The 17,936-nt window shown below is 45.0% G+C and overlaps 2 long non-coding RNA genes across 2 annotated transcripts; both read right to left on the bottom strand.

The window, feature by feature from the left end:
• Positions 1-3,289: 3,289 nt before the first annotated feature.
• LOC143793921 (uncharacterized) lies at positions 3,290-5,629 on the bottom strand. The gene is made up of 7 exons (XR_013220335.1): positions 5,527-5,629; positions 5,342-5,455; positions 5,182-5,256; positions 4,983-5,060; positions 4,686-4,900; positions 4,445-4,604; positions 3,290-4,332 (listed from the first exon to the last, which is right to left on the bottom strand). It is a non-coding gene; the product is annotated as an uncharacterized LOC143793921 (long non-coding RNA).
• A 77-nt stretch (positions 5,630-5,706) lies between these two features.
• Positions 5,707-17,921, bottom strand: LOC143793919 (uncharacterized). Its single transcript, XR_013220334.1, has 4 exons — positions 16,139-17,921; positions 6,067-6,169; positions 5,887-5,995; positions 5,707-5,815 (listed from the first exon to the last, which is right to left on the bottom strand). It is a non-coding gene; the product is annotated as an uncharacterized LOC143793919 (long non-coding RNA).
• Between the last annotated feature and the right edge of the window lie 15 nt (positions 17,922-17,936).

The following is a 17,936-nucleotide window of genomic DNA, read 5'->3' as shown; positions in this document are numbered from 1 at the left end:
CTAAAGTGCCTGGGAATGGTGGTTAACTCAGACAAATCCTCCACCGTTTTTGCTGCGCCAATGCCTCGCACATGTTCCCTCACTCTCACTCTCAGTTCCCTGGACGTCAGACCCACATATATTAGTGGGCAGCCACACGTGGCATAGTACACCACATTCTCGCTACTGCAAGAGATGTACTCCCTAATTTGGAATTCTCTTTTTCCATCTGAAGAGTGAAAGGAGGTACTGCGCAGGACATTGGCGCATATATATTATGGGATATAATATGGATTCCTGGTACATTCATTTGGTGTCTTTTAAATGTGTGTTTTTAAATAAAATTGTTACTTTTCTATACATACTCCCGTTGTCCTCCTCTTATATAGTTCCTATTGGGAGTTATACGCACAGGGGTGGGGATACTGTTCCTGACCACCTGTTTTATTATGAGTCTGGGTGTGGGTGGAGAACAGTGACATCGTATGATGTCACTGCTCTATAGGCCTCCAGTGACACACTGACAGGAGACAATGGCTCCTGCCATGCATCACTGAAGAGGTTGTAGCTCACTTTATGGCAATGCTGCGTGGGAATTTTCCCACAAAGCAGTGCCGCAAGTGACAGTATGAACTATAGTGTACTTACAGCAGTGGAGGGATACAGTGCGGAAGGATACCTTCCGTCATTGTATCCTGGAGCCCCTGGAGAGAGGTCACATCAGCTGATTTGGCAGGCCTCTACGGGAGATCATCATGGGACACTCATATTAATTGGATTTTTGAAGATCAGGGAGTATATTGTTGGTTTATTATTTTAATATTTTTTACAGGAGAATCGAGGGCTTCGGGATCAAGGTGATTAGTATGTACTCTATGTTGTATGTACTGTATGTCTATATGTGTGTATGTGTTTTGTTTTTTTACACTTTAACACCTTAATGACAGCCAATACGTATTTTAACTGACCTGAGATATAAGAGAATAGCCTCCCCATACAGGTGACAATCGAGCAGCTGTCGGCTGTACACTATAGCTGACAACTTGCTGTATCAGCCACGATCACTGTTTGCACCATCCAAATCTGTTTAACCCCTTAGATGCTGCTGTTAATAGTGACTACATCATTATAAATGGTTAACAGATTGTAGGGGCTTCCTCTTTATCCCTATTGGTGCCCTCAGATCATGATTTTGTGGTCCTGATGTTTGCCATGGCAATTCATGACCAAATAGCGGCCTTAAGGTACCTTCACACTAAACGACGCTGCAGCGATATCGACAACGATGCCGATCGCTGCAGCGTCATTGTGTGGTCGCTGGAGAGCTGTCACACAGACAGCTCTCCAGCGACCAACGATGCCGAAGTCCCCGGGTAACCAGGGTAAACATCGGGTTGCTAAGCGCAGGGCCGCGCTTAGTAACCCGATGTTTACCCAGGTTACCATCGTAAATGTAAAACAACAAACAGTACATACTCACCTTCTGCTGTCTGTCACACGTCCCCCGCCGTCCGCTTCTCTGCACTGTGTGAGCGCCGGCCCTAACAGCAGAGCGGTGACGTCACCGCTGTGCTGTACTTTACGGCCGGCACTCACAGTCAGTGCAGGAAGCGGACGGCGGGGGACGTGTGACAGACAGCAGAAGGTGAGTATGTACTGTTTGTTTTTTTACATTTACGATGGTAACCTGGGTAAACATCGGGTTACTAAGCGCGGCCCTGTGCTTAGTAACCCGATATTTACCCTGGTTACCATTGTAAAACATCGCTGGCATCGTTGCTTTTGCTGTCAAACACAACGATACACGGCGATCTGATGACCAAATAAAGTTCTGAACTTAAAGCAACGACCAGCAATATCACAGCAGGATCCTGATCGCTGCTGCCTGTCAAACTTATCGCTAGCCAGGACGCTGCAACGTCACGGATCGCTAGCGATATCGTTTAGTGTGAAGGTACCTTTAGAGTCTGACTGCTATAGTAATCTGTTCAGAAGTTAGCGGCATTTAGGTGGTAAAAATACACATTTTCATTTCTGTCATACCACTTTGCACGAATTCCTGTAAAGCACCTGAAGGGTTAATAAACTACCTGACTGCAATTTTCAATATGTCAGGGGATACTGTTTTTAAAATGATATAACTTTGGGGGGTTTCCCAATATATGAGACCCCTAAAGTCACTTCAAACATGGATAGGTCCCTAAAAAAATACATTTAGTAAATTTCCTTGAAAAAAATGAAAAATTGCTGCTACATTTTTAAACCTCCTAAAATGCTAAGAAAATAAAATAACATTTTACAAATGGTCCTGATGTAAAGCTGACATGTGGGAAATGTTATTTATTAATGGTTTGCTGTGGTATGACCACCTGGATTAAAGGGATAAACTTTCAAATTTCGAAAATTGCTCATTTTTTAACATTTTTCTCAAATTTTTGATATATTTTATAAATAAATACAAAACATATTGACCTAAATTTACCATTATCATAAAGTATAATGTGTCATGAAAAAAAAAATCTCAAAATCACTGGGATTTGTTGAAGTGTTGCAGAGTTATTACCACATAAAGTGACACTGGTCAGATTTCAAAAATTTGGCTCTGTCACTAAGTGGTTAACACAGTAGCCGGATGATAAGACTATACTGTCCCATCATCTGGCTACCTGTCACTGTAGGAAACATAGCCATATGGGACTAGTAGTCCTATCGGACAATGCCTGTTTCATACAGACCCGCACACACAGCCCCACACACACACACAGCCCCACGATCCATGCACAGCCCCGCGATCGCCGCACACAGACACACACAGCCCCGCAGACCTCCAAAGACACACACATACAGCCCCGCAGACACACACAAATACCCCCGCACAGACACGCACATCTTCCCTGCACACAGTCTCCGCCCACACACACTTCCCCTTCCCGATCCGCAGATCCTGCGATTTTGCTGCAGATTTGACAGAATCAATGCAATTCAATGGTGCAGAAACGCTGCAGATCCACAAAAAGAATTGACATGGTCCTTTTTTGAATCTGCTGCACTTTCAGTGCGGAATTTTCCGCACCATTAGCACAGCGTTTTTTTTCCCCCCATTGATTTACATTGTACTGTAAATCACTTGCGGATCTGCAGCGTTTCTGTGCAGAAAAAAATGCTGCGGATCCGCAGGAAATCCACAACGTGTGCACATAGCCTTATCACACACACCTAGCCCAGATCAGCTAGGACTCCTGCGCTGCACAACCGATAGGCCCAGTATGTTCTGTTCTATCGGGTATGCTATAATTTGCCTGACCTGTAATTCTGCCTAATGCGGTAACTGGGAGTTAGGCCTCTTTCAAACTTGCGTCGGTACGGGTCTATCGCTAAGCGTTGGCGCGCCGTACCGACGCACGTTGTGAAATTTCGGCACAACGTGGGCAGCGGATGCAGTTTTTCAACGCATTGGGGAAGACAAACATTGGGGAAGACACTTGGATTTGGGGCTGGGATGGGAATTGGGACTGGGTTGGGTATTGGGACTGGGTTGGGTATTGGGACTGGGTTGGGTATTGGCACTGGGTTGGGTATTGCGACTGGGTTGGGTATTGCGACAGGGTTGGGTATTGCGACAGGGTTGGGTATTGCGACAGGGTTGGGTATTGCGACTGGGTTGGGTATTGCGACTGGGGTGGAAATTGGGCCTGGGGTGGAAATTGGGCCTGGGGTGGGAATTGGGACTGGGGTGGGAAAGTAGTAGTGGCTGTGTGGGGAGGTGTGGGAGTTTTTGATTTTGATAAGGCCCACAGTAGAGCAGCATGCCAGTCGTTCATTACCTGCATCTGCTCGTCAACACTTAGCTTTTCCATGCTCCTGAGCATAGATTGAAAGAAAAGGTTGCTTGGAGCTTGACTTGCATCTGAATGCAGCCTATCCAAGTGACTGCTGGTTTCACGGCTGGTTTCACTGATGCGTGCTTGCACCATGTTGAAACCAGCAGTCACTTGCTCTCCCAAAATTTTGAAAGAGCTTTGGAAGGATGCATTCAGATGCAAGAACTCAGGAGCATAGCTCATTTCCGGACCCCTCTGTCGCTGCCGCCACGAACCTAATGGTGGTCTAGAGGTGGCAGGATCAGAGGGGTGTGGTAAAGGGAACGCTACGTCTTGACCAGCAGATTCAAGTAATGAGGGCTGCAATGCTGCTCCAGTGCTTGTGGAGGTGGATGGGGCAGAGGTACTGGAAGGGCCAGACGAGGAGTCAGAGGGGTGGGGTCTACCGACGTGGCCCTCGGTGACGGACTCCTGAGAGATCGCTCCAGAGGGGTCCAAGGTAGGTGCAGGCGCCCGATGACTAGAGAAGGTGCTGTGAAATAAAGAAAGAAAAACAATATATTGATAGGGGAAAAGTACCTGACTGAAACCAAAACAAGTTATACAGGTAAAATTGCTAATTGAATGGGCTGTTGAATACTTACATTCTATTCAGCATACTTTGTCTCAGGAACGACAGGGCACGGCTGTATTTGTATCGGTGCCTTCACCGTCCTGATGAACCACTCAGGGCCTGCATCTCCTGGTTAAACTCCCTCTTGAAGCAATCCCTGAGTGACCGCCACCGCTTCCTAACCTTTTCACCTGTAAAGACAAGAATAAAAGCAAGTGTTATTATAACACATTCCATTCAGTTCAAAACATAACTGATAAGTGAATACTTACATTCTTGACTCTGCTGCCTTGGAACAAGGTCCTCCCACCTCGGCAAAACGTTCCGGCTTACTTCCTCCCAGAGCCGACGGGTGACATGTTTGTCAGAATGCCAGCGGTGACCCATATCCCACAGAGGCTCCCGCTCGCGCACCTCCTCAATGAGTTTGCTCGACATCTATTCCGGTGACTTCATCAACATCCGAGTCGTGAGCACTCTGTGAAGACTGAAAATAGAACAAACAAAAAAAATAATTAATACACTGAAACAAAAAACTACAGCAAAATTAAAAAAAAAAAAATACTCACTGCTGGGTGACCGCGGCGGCGACCACGTCGACTCCGGGAGTGGATGGGAGGATCCTCCAGGCGTGAATGTGCAGCAGACTAAATAAAAGAAATAGTTATCTTTTATATAGGTATATGTTGTATGTGTAGTTATGTATGATGATCTGTTTTGTGTTGGGTGCACTGTGATGTGTGAAGCAACTGTTTCGAGTCAACTTACACTCTGTGCGCCCGCTCCTTGTATTTCTCCACCCATCTCGTCCCCTTCTGAGAGCCACTCGTCTGCTTCAGCTTCCTGGGAAAACATAATTAATGCATGTAGTGATTAACAGAAATTTAAACTACATAACACACAAATTTAAAAACTTTTTTAACTTTACGCTACACGCTGTCTCGTTGGAGGAGGGCTATCAGAATCGGACATTCTTGCTGTGGTCCCTGGTAGGTGGCCTGTGGTTCCTGGTGGCCAGAGGTGGCTGTGGTCCCTGGTGGCTCTGTAAGTTAAAAGACACTTGCAATCTGCTATTCGAATTGAATTGGCAGATTTTGGGTCTTCAAAACTTACATCTGGAAATTGCCTTGCTGTGTATGCACGATGTGGTGGTCCCTTGTGGCTGGCAGAGGTGGCTGTGGTCCCTTGAGGGTGGCAGAGGTGGCTGTGGTCCCTGTTGGCTCTGTAAGTAAAAAGACACTTGTAATCTGCTATACACATTGAATTGGCAGATTTAGGGTCTTCAAAACTTACATCTGGAAATTGCCTTGCTGTGTATGCACGATGTTGTGGTCCCTTGTGGCTGGCAGAGGTGGCTGTGGTCCCTTGAGGGTGGCAGAGGTGGCTGTGGTCCCTGTTGGCTCTGTAAGTAAAAAGACACTTGTAATCTGCTATACACATTGAATTGGCAGATTTATGGTTTTCAAAACTTACATCTGGAAATTGCCTTGCTGTGTATGCACAATGTGGTGGTCCCTTGTGGCTGGCAGAGGTGGCTGTGGTCCCTTGAGGGTGGCAGAGGTGGCTGTGGTCCCTGGTGGCTCTGTAAGTTAAAAGACACTTGCAATCTGCTATTCACATTGAATTGGCAGATTTTGGGTCTTCAAACCTTACATCTGGAAACTGCCTTGCTGTGTGCACGTCTGTGGTCCCTGGTAGGTGGCCTGTGGTTCCTGGTAGCCAGAGGTGGCTGTGGTGCCTGGGTGGTCTTTGGTTCCTGGTGGATGTGTAGGTATAAAGAATTTATAGTTAGACGAAACCCCCGAACTAGGTAATATTGAACGATAACCACCCTGCTAATGATGTGAGCAATGTTAATGCAGAGAAAAAAACCAAACCCCCCAAAAAATACACACGATGCACCTAACCATTTCCACCCACCCAATACAAAAAAAAATTAATTTAAATGTAAACCCACCATGTTAAAAGATATTTACCACATATTTGATTTTCAAACATCCCTTGAAAAATTCCCCCTCCCCCCAAAAAAAACCTTTAAAAAATTACCGAGATTAAAAATAAACCCTCAACCAACTCTGTATTGCATGTGTAACCATTTGTACATACATCAGTTTTAAATTTACCTTTCTGAAATGATACTACGGACATTTTTTTTTAAACATTTTATTAATTTCTATTTTTTTTTTATCACAATTAGGAGCTAAAATGCTCTTTATTTTAAATACAAGTACATCAACTGGGAATGGTTTCAACAGTAATAAAAAAAGCAACAATTTTAAAAAGAAAAAAAAAAAGCACGCAACACACGCTCACACATTGAAACCACATGCTGCACAGACCACTATACTTGGCAAATACATCAGAAAAAAGGAAAAGGCATGGACGCATGCACATGCAATCACCAAGACGCACACAAGCATGCCTGAAAGCACACAGATGCATGCACACGCACAAAAGCACACAGGCATAACACAAGCATAACACAGGCAGAGGCATAACATTGGCGCAGGCATAAGGTGCAGGCAGGTGCAGGCATACATAAGCACACAGCCGTACGCAAATACACACAAAAGGACACAAGCTTTATGCAAACACACACAGATGCACAAAAGCACACAGGCGAACCCAAACACAAGACGCATACACACACACATAAAAAAGGTTGGCAGTCCTCCGGCTGTAGCTGGATGTCTTCATAGTGGCAGGCCTCAGGGTGGATCTGGACTCTAGCAGGACACTAGCTGTTGCAGGACGATGGCAGGCCTCTGGTTATATTCAGGTTTTAAGCTCTTGCTGTAGTCAGTACGTCATACAGACACAAATGCACGCACGCACGCACGCACAGACATGCAAATATTAGGGTTGAACAATTAATAAAATGTTCAATTCTCTAGTTGCCTACTCCTGGCCTAATGGATATTGATCATGTGCACTAAAGAAATACACCAGACACAGTCAGCTGTAACTCTCCTTGATCAATGTGTGGCTCAGCTCCAAGAAGGGGAGTTTATTAGTCAAACACAATGTTATATATCTCCTGTAAGGGGGCTCGGTTAGCTCTAAAATGGGAGTGATCGGATGTATTCCATTGGTTAGTGGGTTGGGCAATGAGCAAGTCCATGGGCGGATCCATGAGGTTATCAGGGTGGGTTGGTCCATGAGGTCATCAGGGTGGGCGTCGCTGTGGGTGGATCTATGAGGTCATTAGGGTGGGCGTCATCTTGGATACCAGAGCACATGGCATGCTGATACAGGAAATGGCGGACATCTTTAGTGTCTTCATTGTTCATCTTGGATACCAGAGCACATGGCTCTGGTACAGGAGATGGCGGCCATCTTTAGTGTCTCACTTTGATCTGAGGAAAACTTATGTAAGGTTAAACAAAACATGTTATGGGTTGCTTCTCTCAATTACCTTATGTCTTGAGGTTAATTAAGTATTTGATCTTATGGCTCTCCTCAACAGTCCCCCCTAAATACTTTATTAACCACCTTTTTTTTTTTATCTTGATCCCACCGTGGTTCCCTAACCCACCGATGTTAAGTGTTATTATGACATCAGAAGCTTCATGACAATATGGATGCTATAGACACCAGAGAATGTGTGACTAATTATGGGTATACCGAGGAGGTATATCGGTGCGCATTACCCATGTCCTCGGGACTTTCCAACCTGCTGGATCTATTACTCTCCAATCTCCCATCTCCATGGTTACATAAAATACACATGTGACTCACCCTGAAATACACATCTTAGATCTGATTGTCTTGCCCGGGAGGGGGGAATTGGAGTTTTCACCAGTTTGAGACAAGTTTTCCCTTGTGGAAAACCTCCCTTTGTAGCTGGACTTTGACAAGCAGGTCAGATCCTACTCTGTCCCTAACTATCTAACAAGTTTATAATGTGAGAGATGGATCCAGGAGGCGCTCAGCAACCCTGACCGAAGTAGGAGTAGTCAGGAGCACTTGGTAGGGACCCTTAAATATCGACTCCAGGGATGTCTTTCTGATGAACTTCTTTACAAGCATAAATAACACAAGACCTCTCTAAGAAACTCGTATAGATAGGCCACAAGAATGTATAGTTAAAAAAATACAAACTTTATTTCAAACAAAAGAGAAAAAGTATCTCAATCATAATTATAAACACATGAATGTAATGTTAATGATGCCTCCAATCTAACATAGGTCCTGGTGAAAAAAATCCATACAGTATTTTTTTTTTCACCAGGACCTATGTTAGATTGGAGGCATCATTAACATTACATTCATGTGTTTATAATTATGATTGAGATACTTTTTCTCTTTTGTTTGAAATAAAGTTTGTATTTTTTTAACTATACATTCTTGTGGCCTATCTATATGAGTTTCTTAGAGAGGTCTTGTGTTATTTAGTAATTTTGAATGTGTTATGCTATATTTATGGACTAATTATGTATACCCTTCTTTACAAGCATGTAGTCACCAGGTTGGAAAGCATGGGTACCTTCACTGGAATCTGGACCTGGAATGGATGATAAAACTCGTACATGTGTTACTGACAGTTCTTTAGTAACAACAATTACATAATTTACAAGAGTATCACTTCCTAAGGCTAGCTGTTGTGGAAAATATTGACCCAACCTTGGAGGCCCCCCAAAAAGAATCTCGTATGGTGTGAGTTTAGTGGGACCCCTTGGAGTGTTTCTGACTGAGTATAAGGCAATGGGCAAAATGTCTGTCCAAGGAAGTCTGACCTCCTGACTGGCTTTCAGTATTTTATTTTTCAAGGTGCCATTCAATCTTTCTACTTTCCCACGGCTCTGAGGGTGATATGGAGTATGTAAACCCAAATCCGATCCCACCAGTGTCCATAGTTCCTTAGTCAGTGCTGCAGTGAACGCAGGTCCTTGGTCACTCTCAATTACCTCTGGGACCTCATATCTGCAGACTACTTCAGTCATCAGTCTCTTAACAGTCACTCTGGCAGTCATGTTTGTTACTGGATAGGCTTCGGGCCATCCTGAGAACATGTCAGTCACTACCAGTACATACTCGTACTTCCCTACTTTTGGCATTCGAATGTGGTCAATCTGAATTCCCTGAAAGGGATAAAGTGGTTTAGCCAAATGTTTCTGAGTAACTTTCTGAGGTGGTGCTGGATTGCATGCTGCACACAACAAGGCAGGACTTGAAATAATTTTGGGTGACAGTAGAAATTCCAGGTGCCATATAAGTCTTCCAAATTAGGTCATTCATCTGATTCTTGCCTCTGTGGGTGATACCATGTGCCCATTCTGTCACCGAGGGGTACAGATTATGGGGTAGACCTTTGTGTTCACCCTCCAGACTCCATCTTATCCTTTTTTTTTAGCTCCTCCTTCTTGACATGACTTCTTTTCATCATCTGATGTCTTGATGTAGATGGATAATCCTCAAGAGAGAGCATTTAGGCCCTTCTTCAGTGTCTTGTGACATGTACACCGCTGCTTTCTCTTTCTCAAAGGGATCTGCAGCATAGGTTTTTGCTGTTTTGTCAGCAAAGAAGTTCCCCCTTGCTTCTGGAGAATCCAGTCTCCCGTGAGCTTCGATCTTAATCACTGCAACCTCTGAAGGTAGATCCAGAGTGACCACAAGTTCTTGCATGGTAGCAGCATGTTTTACAGGAGTTCCACTGGACATTAGGTATCCTCTGGCTGCCCAGATACTGCCGAAGTCATGAGCCACTCCAAAAGCGTATCTTGAATCCGTGTAGATGTTGACCACCTTCTCCGTCGCTTCCTGACAAGCCAACGTCAAAGCTTTAAGTTCCGCTTCTTGTACAGACGTGCGGTGGTAGGGATCCGGCTGAGATGACCTGGTCATGTGTAACCATGGCATATCCCATATGGAACCTTCTTGTTTTAACTACAAATCTGGAACCATCAGTGAAGAACGTCAGGTCAGCATGTGGGAATGGGTCTTCAGACACGTTTTTCTGGGAGGCTACTTCTTCCTGCATTTGTTCGAGACAGTCATGATCCTCTGAGTGTGTAGAGGCATCTTCTCCGAGAGCATCAGTATCATCATCCACATCCCCCCTGGAAAGAGGAAGCAGCGTGGACAGTTTGAAGATGCTGCAGCGGACAAGAGTGACATTATCCGGAACCAAGAGCGAACATTGGAGTCTCATATGATGCTGCACCAACAGATGTTTAGGTTCCCAGAATAGCAATTATGTCGTGTGGAGCCATTAAGAAAACTGGATGTCCTCAGATGATATCAGAATTTGGGATTCCAAGAGCTGGTGCAGACTGTACGGCCTGTTTAACAACGTAGAAAGCTTCCACGGATTTGGTACATAGTGGAAACGCTGACGTCTTGAGGTTATCGTACAATGGCTGCATCAGCTTGGAGGCATCTGGAATCCTTTGGCGACAATAAGTGATAGGTCAGCCAACTCATCCGAGGCCCATGTCTCGTCACTGGCAAGTGAGGCATAATTGAACACGATATCCATAACAGGCCAATATGCATCGCCTGCTTTAAGATTTGGCAAGGAAATGAGATCTTGCCACGTGGCTGAGTAAGTCCTTTGGATTTGAAGCATGCTTCTGTAGTAAGGCATCAGCTGTTTTTCTGGATCTGGAAGTTGGTTCAACAGAGTAGCAGCTTGCTGGGGTGTAAACTTGACACAGATGGTGGGCTCCTCAGACATGAGCATTGGCACTGTTGGCGGTGGCACCTGAGGCGGGAGTAGAGATGGCACCGGGAGTGCAGATGTAATCACTTTTGTATGAGGAGCAGGAGGAGGTAACAGTCCTGGAATGAGGGGCTCTATTTGGGCAGCTCCAGTATCATGGTGTGGGCTCCAGGTGACGCAGGCAGTCTTAAAAGCTTTAACAGTCCTGTCCTCATTAATGCGAGTTATTGCTGCATGAAGTTGTTGAGCACTAACGTCTGGATGAATAGGGTCATAAGTAGGGGTCACAGCGTGTATGATCATTCTACATGGAAGATTGCCAGCTTTAGTCACCGCTATGTCCCCAACAGCTATCTGACCATGTGACTCAACAATGATTTGACTGTCAGCTTGAATAGTCGCCCCTCCTGCTTCCACTAAAGCTCTAGCTACACCTCCATTGTGCTCTAACCGAGAATTGGCAGCATTAACAATAGCGTCTGTCTCCATTGTCATGTCACCCTTTCCCACCACTAACAAGGGTCCCTCAGGAAGTTCTTTTTCAAAAATAGGTTGCCACCATTCCCTCCCCTTTGTGCTTCCTCTGCTATTGGTATCCCCCTCTCAGATTGAACCCCCCTTGTTACAGTTGCCACCGTCCCATACAGGTGTGCGCTTGGCTGCGAGACTGCCTGTGAGGTACCAGGTATAGGGTTAGGTAGACTGCGTGAGAGTGTTGTTGTAGTTGGAAGCATTGGGAGGAGAGGCTGCTGCTTGGAGCATCTCATGTGGGTGTGCAGCTAAATTGGCAGTGGAAGTGACAGTAGAAAGGGTTGGTGCCTCATTGGAAACCACTGAGATAGGAAACATGGGTAAAGTCTGTTCACTTCCCGAAGGAATATAGTATTGGCCATCAGTGGTCATTACTGGGTAACAAGGATTTAGTGATGTGGTGTATAGCCTTAATCTGAGATGTTCACCACCAGGAGCAGCACATTTGCCATCCACAAAATGGCTGCCGCCAGAATTACATTTGCCATCCACAAAATGGCCGATATTAGAATTAAAACATATGCCATCCACAAAATGGCCGCTATTAGAATTAGCATATTCGCCATCCACAAAATGGCCGCTATTAGAATTAAAACATTTGCCATCCACAAAATGGCTGCTATTAGAATTAGCATATTCGCCATCCACAAAATGGCCGCTATTAGAATTAAAACATTTGCCATCCACAAAATGGCTGCTACCATCAGAATAAGCACATTTGCCATCCACAAAATGGCCGCTATTAGAATTAGCATATTTGCCATCTACAAAATGGCCGCTATTAGAATTAAAACATTTGCCATCCACAAAATGGCTGCCGTTAGAATTAACACCTTTTGCCATCACCAAAATGGCTGCCGTTAGAATTACATTTGCCATCCACAAAATGGCCGCTATCAGAATTACATTTGCCTTCCAAAAATGGCCGCCGTCAGAATTACATTTGCCATCCACAAAATGGCCGCTATTACATTTAGCACATGGCTCTGGGCCACCATTATTCGGTGGTGGCCGCTCACAGGATATATTTTTGTAATACACAACTCAAAACTCTACTCTTTCTATTCCTTTTCTCTTCTACCCAAATTCCAATTTTTTATTTGTTTTTTTTCTACAGACTTCCAGAGACTCTTTCTCCTGCCCTAGCAATAGACAACAATCCATTATCTTCTAGGATACCTTTTCTTTTTTTTTTTTTTTTTTTTAAGACAATCTTCCACTCCAGGGGCTGTAACCATCCCTCCTTCTGGCATTCCACACAATTTCCACTAATGTGCATGAGTCTAACTTGCCATCTGAATTTGACTTAGTGCCCATACGGCAGAACTGCATTAATTTCTCCATCTTTCTATAGATATACAGTATATATATCTATCTATCAAGATAACAAACACCAAACAAACAATAAGACGGGGGAGATAACTCAAACCTGAGATTCTAAAGGGAACTGAGTCTGCAGTACTCAGTTCCTATTGCTTCTTGTCACGTGGTCCCTGTCTGACTTCCGTGCTCCGTACTTTACAAACCAATTATTCCCTACTTTGTCAAATTGCTCCCTAACTTACCAGTCCCCGTGCAGAGTCACTCACTCGATGTCACGGGGCAAAAAAAAAGAAAAACTATAAATTTAATTGGCTCGAACTGAGTCATTCACTCCAAGTTTTAATGAGCCGCTACACAATTTATTATGCCCAAACTGAGTCAATCACTCCAAGCTTTACCGGGCACCCCTAGGCCGAGTCAATCACTCCAGGTCCTAGTCTCTCTTATACAGAACTGAAAATCTTATCACAGGCGACAACCGTATACCACAGACAAAAATTATTATTTATTTATTTTTATTTTTTTCTACACTTGCTTGCTTCTCTAAAAACCTGTTTATCCTGTTCTACCACATGCTTTTCCTTCTGTAAACACTTGCTTCTTTTCTTTCCTAAAAACCTGCTCTTCCTGTTCCAAACACAATGCTTCTCTTAACTACCAGTCATCTCCTTCTGTAAAAAAACAAAACACAAACTTGCTCTTCCTGTTTTATCACTTGCCTCTCCCTCTGTAGAAAAAAAAACTTGCTTCTCTTAACTACTAGTCATCTCCCCTCTTCACAACATGTAACAGGCAGCAGGCAACTAAAATATGTGACGGTTCTTGCAATTAAATGACCAGCAGCGGAGAGACCTTTCTGCCGTCTTACAGATACCAAGAAAACCGGACATGGTCAGGCAATCTGCGCAGGATACCCCGAAGGACACAGGTAAAGACTACAGATTATAAAAATCAGCAGACTTACCGTGTTCTGTTAAGGAAGTGATCAGTCTCCAGGTTCGGGGTATTCAGTGCTTCCAGCCGTTCCACTCGCCAGTCCTCAGGGTTCTCCTCTGCTGGCTGGTACGTCATACAGACACAAATGCACGCACAGACATGCAAATATTAGGGTTGAACAATTAATAAAATGTTCAATTCTCTAGTTGCCTACTAGTTGCCTACTCCTGGCCTAATGGATATTGATCATGTGCACTAAAGAAATACACCAGACACAGTCAGCTGTAACTCTCCTTGATCAATGTGTGGCTCAGCTCCAAGAAGGGGAGTTTATTAGTCAAACACAATGTTATATATCTCCTGTAAGGGGGCTCGGTTAGCTCTAAAATGGGAGTGATCGGATGTATTCCATTGGTTAGTGGGTTGGGCAATGAGCAAGTCCATGGGCGGATCCATGAGGTCATCAGGGTGGGTTGGTCCATGAGGTCATCAGGGTGGGCGTCGCTGTGGGTGGATCTATGAGGTCATCAAGGTGGGCGTCATCTTGGATACCAGAGCACACGGCATGCTGATACAGGAAATGGCGGCCATCTTTAGTGTCTTCATTGTTCATCTTGGATACCAGAGCACATGGCTCTGGTACAGGAGACGGCGGCCATCTTTAGTGTCTCACTTTGATCTGAGGAAAACTTATGTAAGGTTAAACAAAACATGTTATGGGTTGCTTCTCTCAATTACCTTATGTCTTGAGGTTAATTAAGTATTTGATCTTATGGCTCTCCTCAACACAGACACATGCACACAGATGCACACATAAAATGGCAATACTCACACTGTCTCTATAGTGGCTGGAGTCTGGTGTGGCAGGAGTTTAGGTTGTAGTGTAGCTTGCAGGTTGGAGTGTAGCTGGCAGGCCGGGGTCTTGCTGGCACTCTGGGGTCTTGCTGGCACTCTGGGGTCTTGCTGGCAGGCTGGGGTCTTGCTGGCAGGCTGGGGTCTTGCTGGAAGGCTTCTTTCATGTAGGCTTCTTGCTTGCATATGTGGGGTTGAAGGCCCAAGTCAGGTTTATATAGATTTGGGGGTGTCTGGCCAATTGGCAACAAAATCCTGCTTCTGAGCATGCTCAGTGTAAAAAAACGTATTGCAGCGCTGCATTGCGTCGTACGACGTGTCTCGACGGATCCTGCGTCCATAGGCTTCCATTGTAGCAAACGACACATGCCGCAGGATGCGTTGCGACACGTTTTTTAGGCGGAGACAAAAAACGTTACAATCAATGTTTTTTCCAGATGACGTGTCGCCAAATTCCGACGCATCCGTCACACACAACGCGTGTCAATCCGTTGCGATGCGTCGCCAATACAAGTCTCCTGCGGGAGAATTTGCTGGATACGTTTTTTTTCACAAAACGACGCTTTTAGACGTCCGCCGAACAACGCTAGTGTGAAAGAGGCCTTAACCAGAGCAAGGGTGTAATTAGATAAATGCAAGAGGCAGCCTCTGCAGCGGTGCAGCACAGAGATTCACAAACTTAACAATTCTCTAAAATTACAATTCTGTTATGCTATCTATACACAAGCTCACCCACTGAGGGGAATATCTAGCTAAGGTTCACACCGCCCTCTTAGCAAGCAATGTCTCTAAGGCTACTTTCACACATCAGGCTTTTTGTTTCAGGCACAATCCGGCAATTTTGGAAAAAAAACGGATCCGTTTTTTTTACGCCGGATCTGTTTTTTTTCCCCATAGAGTTGTATTAGCAACGGATTGTGCCTGATGGCCAGACGTTTCATCCATTTTTTTCCGAATCCGTCCAAATAGTCGTTTCCGGCGGACGGAGAATATGTTCACTGCAACGTTTTTTGTCCGGCGAAAAAAACACACAGTGATGGAATCGGCCAAAAACACATGAAACGGAGGTGTGAAACAATAAATCCAGCGCCAGCATCCCGTTTTCAAAGCATTTTCCATACAAAGCATGCAGATTTTCCCGTTCTCTCTCGCTCTCTCTCTCCTCTTCCCCGGAACCAGGAAGTCAAAAAATCCATGCGCATTAAAGAAGACCAGATCCAGCTGAAAACGGATCCGGCGCATCAGTTTTTCACAATTTGCCCCGGATCCATTTTTTTACAAATTGCCCGGATTTAGCCTGAAACCAAAAAACGGATGTGTGAAACTAGCCTAACTGAGAATTTAGGTTTGGAGCCAAACTCTCTCTAAAGTGTGCATGCACCCACCGGGATCCCTGTGGTGGGGCCTGAGCTCAGGACTTACCGCCCGTTAAAGGAACACAGAAGTGGCTGTCTAATCTTCCGAATGGTCATTTAGCTGGGAGACTGTGGAGTGGATCCTGGGCTTGTCACCTGGAGCGCAGTTTGTGCCTGACAGGCTAGCAGAAGGCCATTCACGTCACAGCCAATGCTTTTGGTGGAATCCAACTCTGTATGCAACCATAGTCGTCTCCCCGATGTGATTCTTCTTCTCTGACAGGAATCAGTGGAACAGTTTGACTTGTTTTCCTCAGCAATCTGTCCAGCTCCTAGCACACTGCACACATCCGTTCTTCTTAACTCTCCTGCGCTCCTGTCACATCTGTCTCTAACTGCACTTCAAGATGGCTGCCTGCAACTCTCAGTCATCCTTCAGTTTTCCAACTGTTGCTGGGGGCGGCTCAAACTGGTTATCTCCCTGTGTGCCAACTGCCATACAGGTGACAGTCCTATGAGTCTGCAAACCGCTGCCATCTAGTGGCTAAAAGACCAATAACATATTTTATGTTTACACAGGTAAGCAGTTGTGGAGTGAGAATCTTCAACCACCCTCTCTCACAGTGCCAGGTTAAGGCTACTTTCACACATCAGTTTGTCGCCGTCAGGCACAAACCGGCGAATTGTGAGAAAAACGGATCCAGCATAATTTGCAGCCAGATCCATTTTTTTCCTCATAGACTTATTAGTATTAGCGCCGGATGGCCTCACGTTTCATTCGCTTTTTGCCGGATCCATCCAAAATCCGTTTTCCAGTGGCCGGAGAAAACGTACCTAGGAATGTTTTTTCTGTCCGGAGAAAAACTGGACAACCGAATCCATTTTTTTTCAACTAAGCATGCCCCGCAGCAGCATTTTTGCTATTCTAGAGAGAGTCAGGTCTCTCTCTAACTCGTTCTCCTCTTCTCCAGACCAGCTATTGCCCGGATAACACCTAGTCGGATACGGCAAAAAAACCCCGGATCCGTTGCATCAGTTTTTGACAATTTGCAATGGATCTGTTTTTTCCAAAAGTAGCCGGATTCAGTCTGACGGTGAAAACCTGATGTGTGAAAGTCGCCTAAGATGGCTGGCCAAAGAAATAAATATGGGGCAGTTAATGTCCGAAAATTAACTGGTTCTGCATGCCCGTCGCATAGTGGACAGGTGCAGCATACTTGTGCATGCTGCCATTCTTTTCACATGAACAATCAGCTTGTGTGAAAATCACTGGTGCGCACAGACACATTGGTTATTAGACCAGTCTGCTGTCTGTTGAACACAAGGACAGCACACTGACTGGAATATGGCCGTCTGAACCTAGCCTTAGGCTATGAGCACACATTCAGGATTTTTCGCGTTTTTTGGCCGTCTTCTGCGGAAACAAAACGCTATAAAAACGCATCGCTGTAAAAAACGCAGCATGTTCATTAATTTTTCAAATTTTTCGCGTTTTTGCATTGGGAAGCTCCAGGAAAAAAACACGCAAAAAATGCGATAAAAACGTGAGCGGATTTCCTGCAGAAAAAGTCCGGTTTTGTTCAGGAAAATTCTGCAGACATTTCTGAACGTGTGCACATAGCCTTAATCATGAGCCCTAATGAAATATCTCCAACAGGGCACCCAATTGTTTTGACTGGTGCTGTGTGACAATTATTTTTGGGATGACTTAGGGTAGGTGCACATGATCAGTAAACGCTGCGGGTTGGACGCTACGTCCTTGCGCAATGTCCAACCCACAGAGTCCAGATGTTACAGCATAGTGGATGGGGCTGCATCCAAAGCGCTGCTAATTCCTGAACGTGTGCATATACACTCACTGGCCA

This window comes from Ranitomeya variabilis, chromosome 1 (genome assembly GCF_051348905.1).
Source record: "Ranitomeya variabilis isolate aRanVar5 chromosome 1, aRanVar5.hap1, whole genome shotgun sequence".
Lineage (NCBI taxonomy): Eukaryota > Metazoa > Chordata > Amphibia > Anura > Dendrobatidae > Ranitomeya > Ranitomeya variabilis.
This window is presented reverse-complemented; position numbering and strand designations above follow the sequence as displayed.